A 13,871-nucleotide genomic window follows, 5' to 3' on the forward strand; every position below is an offset into this window, starting at 1 on the left:
CCTGAATACGGCTTCAGTCCCACATGTTTAGGCTTAGCTCTGGCCTAGGCTACAGTAGAGCACAGGGACTAGGGGGTTGTGTCAAAGGGTTCATGGAAAATGTTAGTTCTGAAGAAAAATTCGAAGGCAGGCAGATTGGTGGCACCATGAAGCTGTTCTGGCAGTTATGCCGGAGAAGCACGCTGGGCTCGTGGCTCGTAATGCTCACCTTCAAGAATCATCGCAAGCCTCCAAATACTTCTTTAGTTCAGATTTTGAAAACCTCCAAATCAGCTGTCCATTCAGCTCCCAGTGGCAGTAACTCTCAGGTAAACTACAGTTCCCAAGGGAGGCAGGACCTTTTCATCCTGTCATGCTACCAGATTGCCAGAGATGGGAAAGAGGACGTATCCTATTCCATCCCTCTTCTCTTCTTGCAGCTGGAGTGCCACCATTGCTTCCCTGGTCCAGTGAGTGTATGAAGTGAAGGGGGTGGCTGGGGGTGGGGGAGGTTAGGCAGCACATAGGGGACTCACCATTTGGGGGTTGGCTCAGAAATGAACTGGGCTATTTTCTTGCTTTTGGGGGCAATAGCTCAGCTCATTGCCAAGCCAAGCCAAGATGAGCTGGGAAGAGCTCTCTTATCTCTAATTCAAGCTCTCCTAAAACACACTGTTTAAGCAACTTCAGAAACTTTAACTTCCAAAAGTATTCTCTGAACCACTTGGGAAAAAAAATCCAAAACACCATATTATTCCTGAGGCTGCAAGGTTTAAATTAATGAACTGATGCAATTAGTCAACTAAAGTTTTAATAGCGCATTAAAATCCACTCACCCCCACCCCAACATTGATGGAGTTGGCAATAAAGATCTTTCCAGATGATTGGCTTATAACAGAAAAAGGGCTAGGCAAATGGCATTAGTCATTGGTTGCATGGGATGTCTTCCTTCCTTCAAGGTAGCACTTATGCTGTGGGAGTAGCTCATTTTCCCTGCACTCCAACTGCTACATCCAGTTGCTTAGAAAATGCTGTTATTCCAGCAGCTAGGGCTGAGGAACAGCAAATATTCTCCTTTTGTTGATGGCTTCGTGGGTTTGTTCTGCCCTCTGTTTCCCTCCTGCATTCCAGTTTAACTAGGAATGTTTCTAAAATTAATTCTATGCACAGTCCTTCACGGCTCTGGAAATAAATCTTCAGCTCATCAGCACAGCTTCACTTAGACACTGGGTAATGTCACTTGGAGGCTTTGTTGTATCACTTTAAGGGGTATTCCAACCCTGTGCAAAGTCAGGTCTGTTCACTAGCAGAGAACAAGACTATCAGTGTCTACTGTAGTCATGATCAGGGATATCAGATAAATTTGCAACAGATTCGAATTGGCTGAGATTATTATGAATTCTATTTGTGGATTCTTCAGCAGAATCCCACAGCTTTTTCCCAAGTCACATGGATTCCACAGACTTGCAGAATTCGGCAGCTTTTTCCAGGTCACATGGATTCCACAGACTTGCAGAATTCAGCAGCTTTTTCCAGGTCACATGGATTCTGTGGATTTGCGGACCATTTCTTGGGGGGGGAAGTTGTGCTAATTTGCATTTGTGCTAACGCACACAAGACCTAATGTGCATTTATGAGCTTGCTGTAAGTGGCACATTATGAAGAAACATTTGCAATGTGCATTTGCAAAAGTAGAACAAAATTCTGGTAAAAAAAAAAACAAAAAACCCAATGCTGTCAATGAGTGGACAATGGAATGAAAGACACCTGACAATCCATGAAACACAGACGGAAATGATTTAACAAAATCCGTACAACCCTAGTCATGATGGCTATATCTGACCTTCAGTGTCTTATCCAATATGTCTTATCCAATATGCTTTCATGGGGGCAGAGTGGAGGGGAAGGAGTTGTGCTGATTCACATTTGTGCTAATGCACATTAGAGTGAATTCACATTAATGCGCATTAACACATTTGCACAAGTAGAACAAAATTCTGGTAAAAAAAAACAAACCAAAAAACAATGCTGTCAATGAGTAGACAATGGAATGAAAGACACCTGACAATCCATGAAACACAGATGGAAATGATTTAACAAAATCTGTACAACCTAGTCATGATGGTTATATATGACCTTCGAAGTCTTATCCAGTAGGTCTCTCAGTACCAGTTCTTGGGAACACAAACAGGAGGGTGTTATCGCAATCATGTCCAACTTGTAGGCTTCCCATAGGCATCTGCTTAGCTGTGGTGGGAACAGAAAGCTGGACTAGATAGGCTGACCCAGCATAGCTCTTCTTATGCTCCTATATTGTAGATGCCCCACCTGAAATGTAATTTGCCCCAACACGCCCCCACCCCACCCAAAAACAGGGCCAACCTTTTGAAGATGCAATGGCTTGGACCAGCACTTGCTTATTACATCCTACCCCTCAACACAAATATTTCTGGCCAACGGCCATAATCACAAATGAAACAAGAAAATAAATTAATACACACACACACACACAAGTAATAATATCAGGTACACATCGTCCTTGTGGCTCTGGAGCTCTATCGGGGTGGACATCACATTACTGAACCTTCTAGAGTGAGAAAAATGAACCATGAGAACTACTGTAGAGCATGAAGGGTTATTTTGCATATTCAATCTGAAAGGACTGGTGGCAATAAAAATAATTAGGGTAGCGCCAAGCTGCATGCAGCTGCCCCCCCCCACTCCTATTCCATCATTAAGGAGCTCATTTTTCAAGGAAACCCACTGGGAGAAATAAAACAACGTTGTGTGTGTGTGCGCACGTGCATGCGTGCGTGTGGCAGGAGGGATTGAACAAACACCAGGCGCACTGTGGAATGAAATGTAGAAGTTAATAAAGGAGCTAGTGGTACCTTGCGGGCTTCCCTTACTGATCGGTAGTGCATTGTAGAATACACGTACCCATTACCTTCCATCCATCAATGTGGCCTTCTGGGACCGAGAGAGAGAGAGAGAGAGAGAGAAAACACCAATGCATGTGCTCTTACAGCACTGATGACGGTCCATAAGAATCTCTGGTGTTCTTTTAGCATTCACATCTCCTTTCCTCTCAATCTCTTATCAGCTCGATAATTCTACTGTTTAAGGCAGCGTTCCCCAATCTTGTACACTCTGGATGTTTTGGACTACAACTCCCATCATCTCTGACCATTGGCCATGCTGTCTGAGGCTGGTGGGAGCTGTAGTTCAAAAACATCTGGAAGGGTCTAGGTCAGCGAAGGCTGGCTTGCCCCATCCCCCCAGCTCAGAACTACAGGCTTATCTTTGATGCCTTTTGTTTGCTGCCGATGGATGGAGGTCATAGGTCAGTGGCAGAGCACGTTCTTTGCACACAGGAGGCCTCAGGTTCAGTCCTTGATGTAGCTAAGAAATAGGGTGCATGCTTGGCATCCGAAAGGTCCCAGGTTCAGTCCTTGGGACTTCTAGTTAAAGGGTTTCTGATAGGAGAGTTTGGGAAGACCTTGAAAAGCGAGATGGTGCTGGGCTAAATGGATCAATGGCCTCAATTCAGGGCAGCTTTGTACATTCACATATTCAGTCTTGTGACTTTCATGCACAGCGAGGGCTCAGGGCAGAAGGCATCACCAGGTGCCCCCAGGAGCGTCGCCGCCTCAAGTGACAGGCCAGCAGGCTTCCTGTAAGGAGTGCTCGCTTACAAAGGAAGTCTCCTCAGGAGTAGGGCTCTGGCCAGAGAACTCTAATGGATAGCAGCTGAGCCTGGGTGGGGGTCCACAGCCTTTGCGGTTCAAAGCCTCTCCTCAGAGTTTGCTGGTTGCTGAAAACAACAGTTCACCAGTTCCTACTAGTGCTGTGCTGAAAATTTCTCCCACATTTTTTTAAAAACTATTCTCACTACATTTGATAGAAAAAAAATTGCTTTCGAAGAGAAATTCCAAGGAGGACACATTTCAGAGAAATTTGGGGGGGTTGGGTTTGGGGTTCTTGTGCTTACCTTACGTATGAAGTGGCTAAGGGGTGTGCATGAGTGTCCTATCTGTCATCGTACAATCATCTCTGTGGCAGCCTGTAGCCTCCTCGGCTTCCCGCACTTCAGTTAGAGCCATCATGAGGAAGACATCAGGAGGCAATTCCTCCCATAGGGCCTTTTCAGTCCAGGAAGTGCAGGTGGCCTGGGAGGCTGCAGAGCAATGGACAGATGTGTAATGGAGAGAGAAAACACACACGGCACCCTGGGCTACCTCACAGTGATCAGGCAAGCTGAAAGATACCACCAAAAGAAATGCAAAATTCTGCCTCAGAAAAGTGGAAGCCTCACCACAGCTGATGCTGTTGCCACCTACAGAAGCAGTGCAGAAAACCAAAAACCCTGAGGAAAAAAGGGAGAAGCTGTGCTGCAACCCCTGCCAATAGTGAGCCCTGTCTGTGAGAAACTGTTGGAGAATTTCTCCTTCCCCTGGAGAAATTCGGTGAAACTGTCCCCCCAGTTTCCCTGCCCACAGATAGGCTGGAGAATTTTGAGAGGGCATTTGTGCACAGCTCTAGTTCCTACCACCTTGTCTCCTGACTCTGCCTTGTGATGGAACCACTGTGCTACAGACCTCGGACTCCTGCTTGACTGTGCCACTGGATTGTCTGTGTAACTGACTACCTAACTGTGTTTGACCACTCATGTTCCATATATTGGACTGATTTCCCTTGTTTTGACCCTTTGCCTGTATTCTTGTCCACTTCTGACTTTGCCTGAACTCCCTTGAACCTGTCTGCTGGAACATTGGCCTGTTTTATTACTTTACCTTGTGGTCAGCCCTATCTCTGAGACTGCTACAGCCAACACAGGACTGGGCCTTAGAAGATGTATTTTGACCTTTAAGAATGGCGGGGGGGAACTGTGCAAAAACCAGGAAACCACCGAATGATAGGTGGTCAGGGGGGAGGCAGCATAACCACCTGAGCAACCCCAGGTGGTCTGGATTTAGCCCCTGGCCTGAGGTTCTGCATCGCTGGTCTACAGGATAAGGAGGGATACATGTTCAGCTAAAAATAATAATAATAATAATTAAACTTCCTTTTGGTCACATGTGAGCGCAGACTGATTATTTTATTGTAGGGATCATATTTTGGTGTTATTATGCTGTTCTGGGGAAATCCATTTGTTGACATCTGGGAGCAATGTTACAACACGGCATAAGCCAAACCCATGGAGCTCAAAATGCATTAGCAGCATCCTCATTGCTCCTATGCCACCAATAAGGGAGGTTTTATTTTGTCTCAAAAAAGGCTTGTAAGTCAGTGAGTTAAAACGAAACAAAACAGACCCGCCACCCACCTACCCAAGGATCCATTCAATTAAAAAGAACCGAATAATGGCCTTTGGACTGTATAGAAAATTATCTTCTTTTAATTATTGAATTAGCCTGGGGGACGCTTAATGAGCATTGCAAATGCTTCTTAATGTGCCGCTTACAGCAAGCTCACGACACAGGTGAATGAGAATAATGTATATATGCCCAACTTCATTATTAAGGCTCCCAAATATATCGCATTGCCAAGTTTGTGCCGCCTCCTAAAACGTGGTCATTCAAGTGTTTGTGTCTGCAAGCAGCAAATGAAAAATGATAAAATACTGATCAGAGGAAAACAATGTACAGGGGAGAAACATGAGAGTTTGGGGTGGTTGTGTCATGCATATGGTTCTTTTTCTGTCCATATCAAATGATCTTCCAGGCAACAAATCTGGTACCCTCCCAAGAGATGTTTCACTGGAGGAGGGCACACTCGTCTCTCTGCCATTCAATCTACCCTTGCCCAGCAAGAGTGCACCATGATATCTTCCAATATTTCAAAGATAAAACTAGGACCACACTTTTAACATCAGTCCATTAGTTCATATTGCTGAAGTCTTTACCAGTGGAGGCTGGTGACTCTGATGCAAAGCACCTTGGATAGCCCCTTTAGAGGGCTGACTGAAACCTGGAGTGGATTCACCACCCCAATAACATTGGGTCCACCAACCTCCACTGCTCACCAGGTTTATACTAGGACTGTTCATATGGGCCCCTCCCCATCATTCAATATATGTATGGGGGAGAATGGGATTGTGCCTGCTGGCCATATAATAAATAAATGAAATGAAAATAATGTTAAAAGTGTATTACAATGGGAAATTGAGTGCACAGAAGTGTATATTTGGCAAAATTATATACAAAAATTTAGTATTAGAAGAAATGTGTGCAACAACGTGCACAATTTTTTTGTGGAACTTTTAAAAAAGTGAGAAACTGAGAGAAACTAAAATTGACAGATTCACCCATCCCTACATACAATCTATATTTTTGGTTTTATGCCTCTGTTTTAGGGTAACCTGTGGGAGCCCAATGTCTTCTGGGGATAGTACTACCCAGGGGCATTGCTAGGCACTTAAAAGATTTGGGGCCCAGGCCCACAGGACATGCACTTACATATGCTAATTTAGATCTATATGTGCAAATTTAGAAATAATTACTGGGATTTATTTACATTTCACAGAAGGCAAAGCCAGCCAATTAATTTCTCATCTGAGTCACCTCAAATAAAATAAATTCTTTAATTTGCATCCTAGTCCAGATCAACCCAAATCAGGAGTTCCTCCTCAATTACAATTAATTTGCTTTCTCTTGCTGTCCCATCCCCACTTCTCTCTCCCCACTCGCACCTCTCTCTTTTCCTCCTGTAGAAAAAATTGCTCCCACACCATACAATTAAGCTTAAAAGAAAAATATTCCATTGCATCAATGGACACCTGGGCCTCAGGGGAATAGTTCCAGGGCCTAAGAAAACAAATCCGGGGCCCAGTCCTAGGAACACCCCTGGCACTACCACTCTGAGAGCAGAAAGCCTGCAAGAACATGCGACGATTGCGCACTGTGTAGATGAGCAGAGATATTGTGCTTGAAGTTCCTGCCAGCCCCAGACTCACTCACTGCAAGACGCTCAGTGGAACTCCCGGAACTGCAAAACCAATTGCCCCCATCCCAGCGGGAAAAGAATCTTCAAAATGTGGAATGCCGCATTTGATGAAGCAGCCTCACGCGGCCGTAACAAACCCCTCCTTTGTTCTGAAGGCATCTACATGGCATCTAACGATACACAAGGCGATTTTGGCAGTCAAAGGACAACAGTGCACGCAGAGCCTCTTTTGGCTGGCAGGCATCTGTTAACTGTGGGAACCCATGTCATTTGTTTCAAAAACATCCCTTTGGCTGCCACATGGAGCACTCCCCCCCTTTTTTTTTTTACTTACTCTAATCCAATATAAACCATCTTGTTCCAGCCCCTGACTCTCCCTTTCTCCCTTGCTGGCTTGTAAATCAGATGCTCAGCTCCTCCAGATCATTAAATTCTGTAATGCGCTGTGTCTTTGGCGTCCTTGTTTGCTTTAGTGCACTGTTTTCTCCTCCTTCAGCATATGCCAGCAGTATCCCATCCTGGCTTCTGCGTGGTTCAGCGTGACAAATATCCCACATTTGCGCTTTCTTCTTTAGAGCCCGGCCTTCCCTCCCTTTCCCCATCCCCCCAGTTCCAAAAATTTCATTTGCACCAGCTCCATGGTTAGAAACATAGGAACACAGGAAGCTGCCTTAGACTGAGTCAGACCACATGTCTATTTAGCCCAGTACTGTCCGCACTGACCGGCAGCAACGGGTCTCCAGGGCTTCAGCCAGGATTCTTTCCTGGCCTGGAGATGCTGGGCATCGAACCTGGGACTTTTCGCATGCAAAACGGGGACTCTGCCACTGAGCTACAGCCCAGCACTTGAAACTTACTTCAACACTTGAATTTTACTCCAGCACTGGCAATTCGAGAGCAGCGTCTACCCCACCCAAGGACGGCTGGCTAGCGTATGGCATATGGGGCAGGTCATATGGCACACCCATCTCTGCTCTCCAGTACCTCACCACTCTCCTGGCACCTGCTTGACATGCGCTCAAATCCTCTGCAGCGGCACCAGCATGCATCACATGAGCAGAGCAATGCATGCATGTGGGCAATGCCTGCTGGAGTGCATGGCCTGGGCTGGCTTCTTCTCTGCTTGCTCTCTCACTTCAGTCTCTTTCCCAATGTCATGCACTGGGAGAAAGTGACTAAGCCAGCCAGCCAGCCAGCCTAGGCCAAAAAGGATCCAACATTGTCACCACCTGGGCACCGGCTTCGGAAGGTGGGAGCATCTGGGGGAGCTACCGCTGTGCTGCCCCCAGCAGCCACCACCTGAGGCAACTGCCTCACTCTGCCTAATGATAGGGCCTGTCCTGGCATGGTCTCGGTCTGGCCAAACTGCAAGTCTAAAAACAGGGCACTAGAAATACAGAACAATTTGAAAGCAATAAAGCACCTCAAAACTCTCCCCCTGACTGTGAACATCTTTCAGTGTCGACACTGTTTGGAGAAATGCTTGACCAATTAAATGTTCTCGTGAATGCAGGCAGGCACACACAGCCTTTTGTTTTGATTTCAAATGATGTCCAAGATGACTCTTGAAGGACGATACACCAGTGTAGAAGAGCATCTCCAAAAGCACACCTGTGGCACTGAACAAAAAAAGGCTCTCTCCCGTTATACAAATCTGCTGGAATTAAGCTGGATAAAGACTCTTGGATAGAGTTTCTGGCTGATCCAACCCACAAAAGATTTCCTGTCTGTTAAACGGAACTGATTTATTCATTATGCGCTGGAAGCCAATTTTTGCTGCTTCGTTCTCAGCAACTTCAAGTTGGATTTGCAAAGGGCGCCGTGACAACCTGGAAGGATTCCTTGACATGAGTGGTCCTTTTTGCAGCGGGTTTCTTTTCTGCTTGGGTGCAAGATGGTACTAAACTGATATATTTGTATTTCATACGCATGTGTTCCAAATGGTGAGGGCTGAGACAATTAACAAGTGATTCATTTCATGACTGGTGCTCCCAATAGTCAAAGTAGTGAGAAAGCAAAAATCACGAGAATGCTAGTTCTACTCTAGGGTCTAATGCAGCCTTCCCCACCCTGGTGTCTTCCAGATGTGTTGGACTACAACTTCCATGGGCCATGCTGGCTGGTGATGTTGGGAGTTGTAGTCAAACACATCTAGAGGGTACTGGTTTCAGGAAGGATGGCCTAATCAGGGATAATCTTAATGTAGCCATGATGTACTAGCAGGGATTGTGTGGTTGGGCACCTGCCGAGGACCCACATCCCATCAGGGGCCCATTGGACTTCCTCCTCCTCCTCCTCACTACAGCAGCCTGCTTCTTGCTCTGGTCCAGACAACAGAGGTGGTGAGAAGGAGGAGCTATGGATGCCACTGCCAACTTGCTCACTGGCACGCAGCCTGTCAAGCAAGCAAGTTGTAGCCATGAGGATCAGGTGACAATGACAATGAGAAGGTGCAGTCTTTGAGGGAAGGGGCCCACTGAGGGTGTCTTGCCCAAGGGACCTCACAAACCTGGAGCCAGCACAGTGTACTAGCATTCCACAGTAAAAATGCTGCTACTAACCCACCCAATTGGTCCTCCAAAGTGCTTTCATCATGTTGTCACTACACCCAACTAATCCTGCTTGGAGTGCACAGGGCCAAAGGCACCTCTCCTTGGTTCTCTGTCCAAGCTCTAGCATTTGGTTTTGCTTTTTGAACACTTCTTTCCGAGGCTGCGTGTCCTCGTGCGCTGGCTAACTGGTGGAAGTGAAATTTGTATAATTGCTCTGAGTTTCAGATGTTCTTCACTCTAATGAGACCTCATTAAGATTCTGGTTGCTATCGGTTGCACTTCTATTAAGTAGTTGAGCATTTCAGCACTTAGGCACTTTAATATTTTTATGGCCACTCTGTAGGAAGTATTGATTTGCTGCACACTAATCTTGGCTGGCTCTGCCATGAGCCTTGGCAATCGAATAAACAACAACTGAGGAGGAGAATGGATGCCTCTTTTGAAGTCATCCTCAACAGACAGAGTGGGGGTGAAACAGGCCAGCTAAAGGGAAGAGGGGCTGGGAATCTAGTGGCTCTCCCCCACTCCGATCTTTGCCCCAGACTTCGTTATTCTAGCTGCCCAGCTAGCAAACCATCAGGCCTTTGCACTGGTGGTTGCAGAATGTCAGCTGGGTGTGTGCCAGAACATCAGTTCTCCAAGATGTAGTTCTGGAACAAGAAGCAGACTGGGCTTGCATTACTAAGGCCTGGGTGGACGGGTGGTGTAGACTTCTCTCAACAGTGCCCTCCTGGGTGCTGGGATCAGCATCAATAGAAAGATACCACACTGTATCCCCAGGCCCGGTGTCAAAGGTAGGCATGATTGGGCACCTGCTGAGGGCCCACACCCTAGCAGACAAGAGCCTGGCAAGAGCCCCCTGAAGTTGCTCCTCCTCTTTGCCATCGCAACCTGCTGGTTCACCTGCCTCTCACTCTGGCCCAGACAAGGGTGGCAGTGAGAAGGAGGCACTGCCCACTCGTGCACCGGCTCTTTGCCTCTCAAGCAAGCGAGTGGTAGCAACTGGTAGCTTCTCATTTAACTTCTGAAATGCTCCAAGCAAGGGAGCTGGGCCAAGCATTCTCAAAGGAGAACTTTTAGTGAACCGTATGAACAGAAGAGTGGCTTACAGGGCCAGTGTCGAGGGTAGGCATGGTTGGGCAACTGCCATGGGCCCACGCCACCGCAGGGGCCCACTGCCAAGAACTCCCTGGACTTGCTCCTCCTCCGCAGCCTTGCATCCTCCCTGAACACCTGCCTCTCACAACTCAGATAAGAGAGGTGCTGAGGACAAGGAGCAGGAGATGACTCTGCCGGCTTCCTCACTGCCAAGCAAGCAAGTGGTACCAGTGATGAGAAAGAGGAGGAGGAGCAATAGCAGCTGGTGACAATGGTGGTGAGAAGGTAGAGTCATTGAGGGAAGTGGCCCATTGAGGGTGTCTGGCCCAAGGGCCCTCAAAGACATGGAGCTGGTGCTATATATCCCTCAGGCCAGGCTAGCTGTGGTGAGAACCGGTAGCACTGTGTTAGAGCAGCTCCCTTAGTATCATGATGATCAGCTCCAGAAGACAAGGCTGGAGGACTATTTCTTCCAATTGCTTCTTCTTTTTAAGTATTTTGATTCACTTTAAGCTGCCCCAGCAACATGTGTGTCCAGTGCTGGGCGCCACACTTTAAGAAGGATGCAGACAAGCTGGAGACGGTTCAGAGGAGGGCAGCAAAGATGATCAGGGGACTGGAATCAAAGCCCTGCGAGGACAGACTGAAAGAACTGGGCATGCTTAGCCTTGAGAAGATTGAGGGGAGCTATGATAGCGCTCTTCAAGTACTTGAAAGGTTGTCCCAGAAAGAAAGGCTGATCTCTTCTCGATCATCCCAGAGTGCAGGACACGGAATCATGGGCTCAAGTGACAGGAAGCCAGATTCCAGCTGAACATCAGGAAAAACTTCCTGACTGTTAGAGCAATACGACAATGGAACCAATTACCTGAGGAGGAGGTGGGCTCTCCCTCACTGGAGGCGTTCAAGACGAGGCTGGTCAGCCATCTGCCAGGGATGCTCTGGCTTGGATTCCTGCACTGAGCAGGGGGTTGGACTCGATGGCCTTGCAGGCCCCTTCCAACCCTACTATTCCATGATTCTATGTTTGAAGGGCAAATAACTCCTTGCAATTCAGTCTATCATTTCTCTGCTCTGTGGCAGTTATCCTACAGTGTTCTGGAGGACTCTGTTTGTCCCCCATGCTGTTTAACACCTGCATCAGGGGTGCAGAACCTCTTTCAGCCTGATGTCCAAATCCCATTTTAAAGACGCTCTCGGGGGGCGCATTCCAGTGGTGGGTGGGGCCCAAAAAACCAGCGTATTTTAACTGAAAGCTCTTGCTGGCAGTAACAAAGAGGCATTTCAGCCATTCAGAATGGGGTCAAAATGGCACAGATCTGGGAAGCCACCAAATGTTCAGGAGAAAAGGGGAGTGGTCTCCTGGGGAACCTGGGACCACCAGATGGCTGGACTTGGCCCTTGGGCCTCAGTTTCTGCACCTCTGATCTACATGAAACCACTGTAGTGTAGATGTGCTGAATCATATTCTGAGATCGGTAATAATATTCTGCATCATTTTCTGAGCAGCAGTACGGCATAATGGCTAGAGTGTTGGATTGGGAGTTGGGAGATCCGGGTTCTAGTCCCCACTCAGCCATGGAAGCTCACTGGGTAACCTTTGGGCCAGTCACTGACTCTCAGCCCAACCTGCCTCACAGGGTTGTTGTTGTGAGGCTAAAATGGAGAGGAGGATTATGTATGCCGCCTTGGGTTCCTTAGGAGGAAAAAAGGTGGGATATAAATGTAATAAATAAATAAATAAATAAGTGAGTGAGTGAGTGGAACAGACACAACAAAACTAATGCTCAGTCCACATAAGGCAGAGGTGCTGTGGATGAGCATGTTTTGGATGGCTTTGCCCTCAGCCCAAAATACCAGATTTGTACTCTGTGGCTTTAATTAGATCTGGACCAATCCTTAAAGGCCCAGGTGACTCTGGGGCATAAAGCATCTTCTCCCAGCTGAGCCTAATGTTCCAACTGCAACCTCGCCTGGAAAGAGATTGCCCGGCCACCAGTACCCATGCACTGTTAACATCTCATTTAGACTACTGCAATGTGTTGTACAGAGGGCTGCATTTGAAGACTGCTCAGATACTGCAGTTTGTGCGAAATATAGTGGCACGTTTATGAAGCAGGACCAGATGCATCAAGTATATCTTGTCAGTTTTAGATCAGCGACACTGGTTCCCTTTCTATTTCGAGCATAATTGCAAAGTGCTGGTTTTGATCTACAAAGCCTTAAATAGCTTGGGGGCAGAGCATCTGCAGGATGCCCCTTCCCAGCATGAACTCACCTGCAGATTGGGATCAGCCTACTTTCCTTTGCCATCTAAACTAAGGTGGGCAGTAACTACAACAAAACAGGGTCAGTAGGGGCACCACATCTTTGGAATTCCCTTTCTCGGGAGCCCTGCCTGGCACCATCTTTGTTTTCTTTTTGGCACCAGGTGGAAAAACCGTTACTTGCCCAGCCTTTTAGCTTTGTTTTATGCTGGGAGCGTATTCCGTTCTACTTCCAGTATATTTCAGCATGTGCTACTTCATTGTATTCTTGTTTTTATTGCTGTAAGCCACTCTGAAAGCTTCAGCGGAACAGCAGCTAATTAAAAAAAATAATTAAATACATGCATCCAGCAGACCCCTGGATTTGCCTGGTGCACGTTCTCGTTTAAGTTGCCATCCAAAGCACGTTTATGATGAAGCAAGCTCCACTGGAGTCAGAGGGGCATTTTTCAAATCAGCATGGGGGCTGACGGAGTGTGCGAGATGGATTTTTGTAACTATGACTTCATCAGGGAATACCAAATCCAGAGCTGAAATGAACATTTCACACCAAGGCAATCTGGAAAATGGAAAAAGTCTTAATTCATGTGTTGTTGATGGGGGTGTTTTGCATTTCAAACACAGCCTCAGTGCATCACGGCCAAAGTACATGTGACATTTGTCACATAGCCTCCCTTGGGGTACTTGGTTTGTCTTTAACAAAATAGCCAGCATGAGGGTAGAAGACCAAGAGCCAGGTTGAAACCATGGTGAGGATGCCTCCAGCCCCACGGTGGTCCCAGTTGGACACCCCCCCACACACACTTGCTCCATTTGGCACCTGTGGGAGCCTCCCTCCCCTTGCAAAGGGTAGATGCACACAGGGAGCGGGCAGGGAGAGATCCCAATCCAGACCAGGGCGGAGGCGAAGAGTTCAAAAGCAGGGGTGGGAGACTTGTGGTGCTGCAGACATTTTGGCCTATAACTCCCATGATCCCTCACCACTGACTATGTTGGCTAGGGCTGGTAGGAATCCTAGCCAAAAGATCTG

This window comes from Heloderma suspectum, chromosome 11, assembly GCF_057233095.1.
Source record: "Heloderma suspectum isolate Gila_16-S chromosome 11, 16-S_ref, whole genome shotgun sequence".
NCBI lineage: Eukaryota > Metazoa > Chordata > Lepidosauria > Squamata > Helodermatidae > Heloderma > Heloderma suspectum.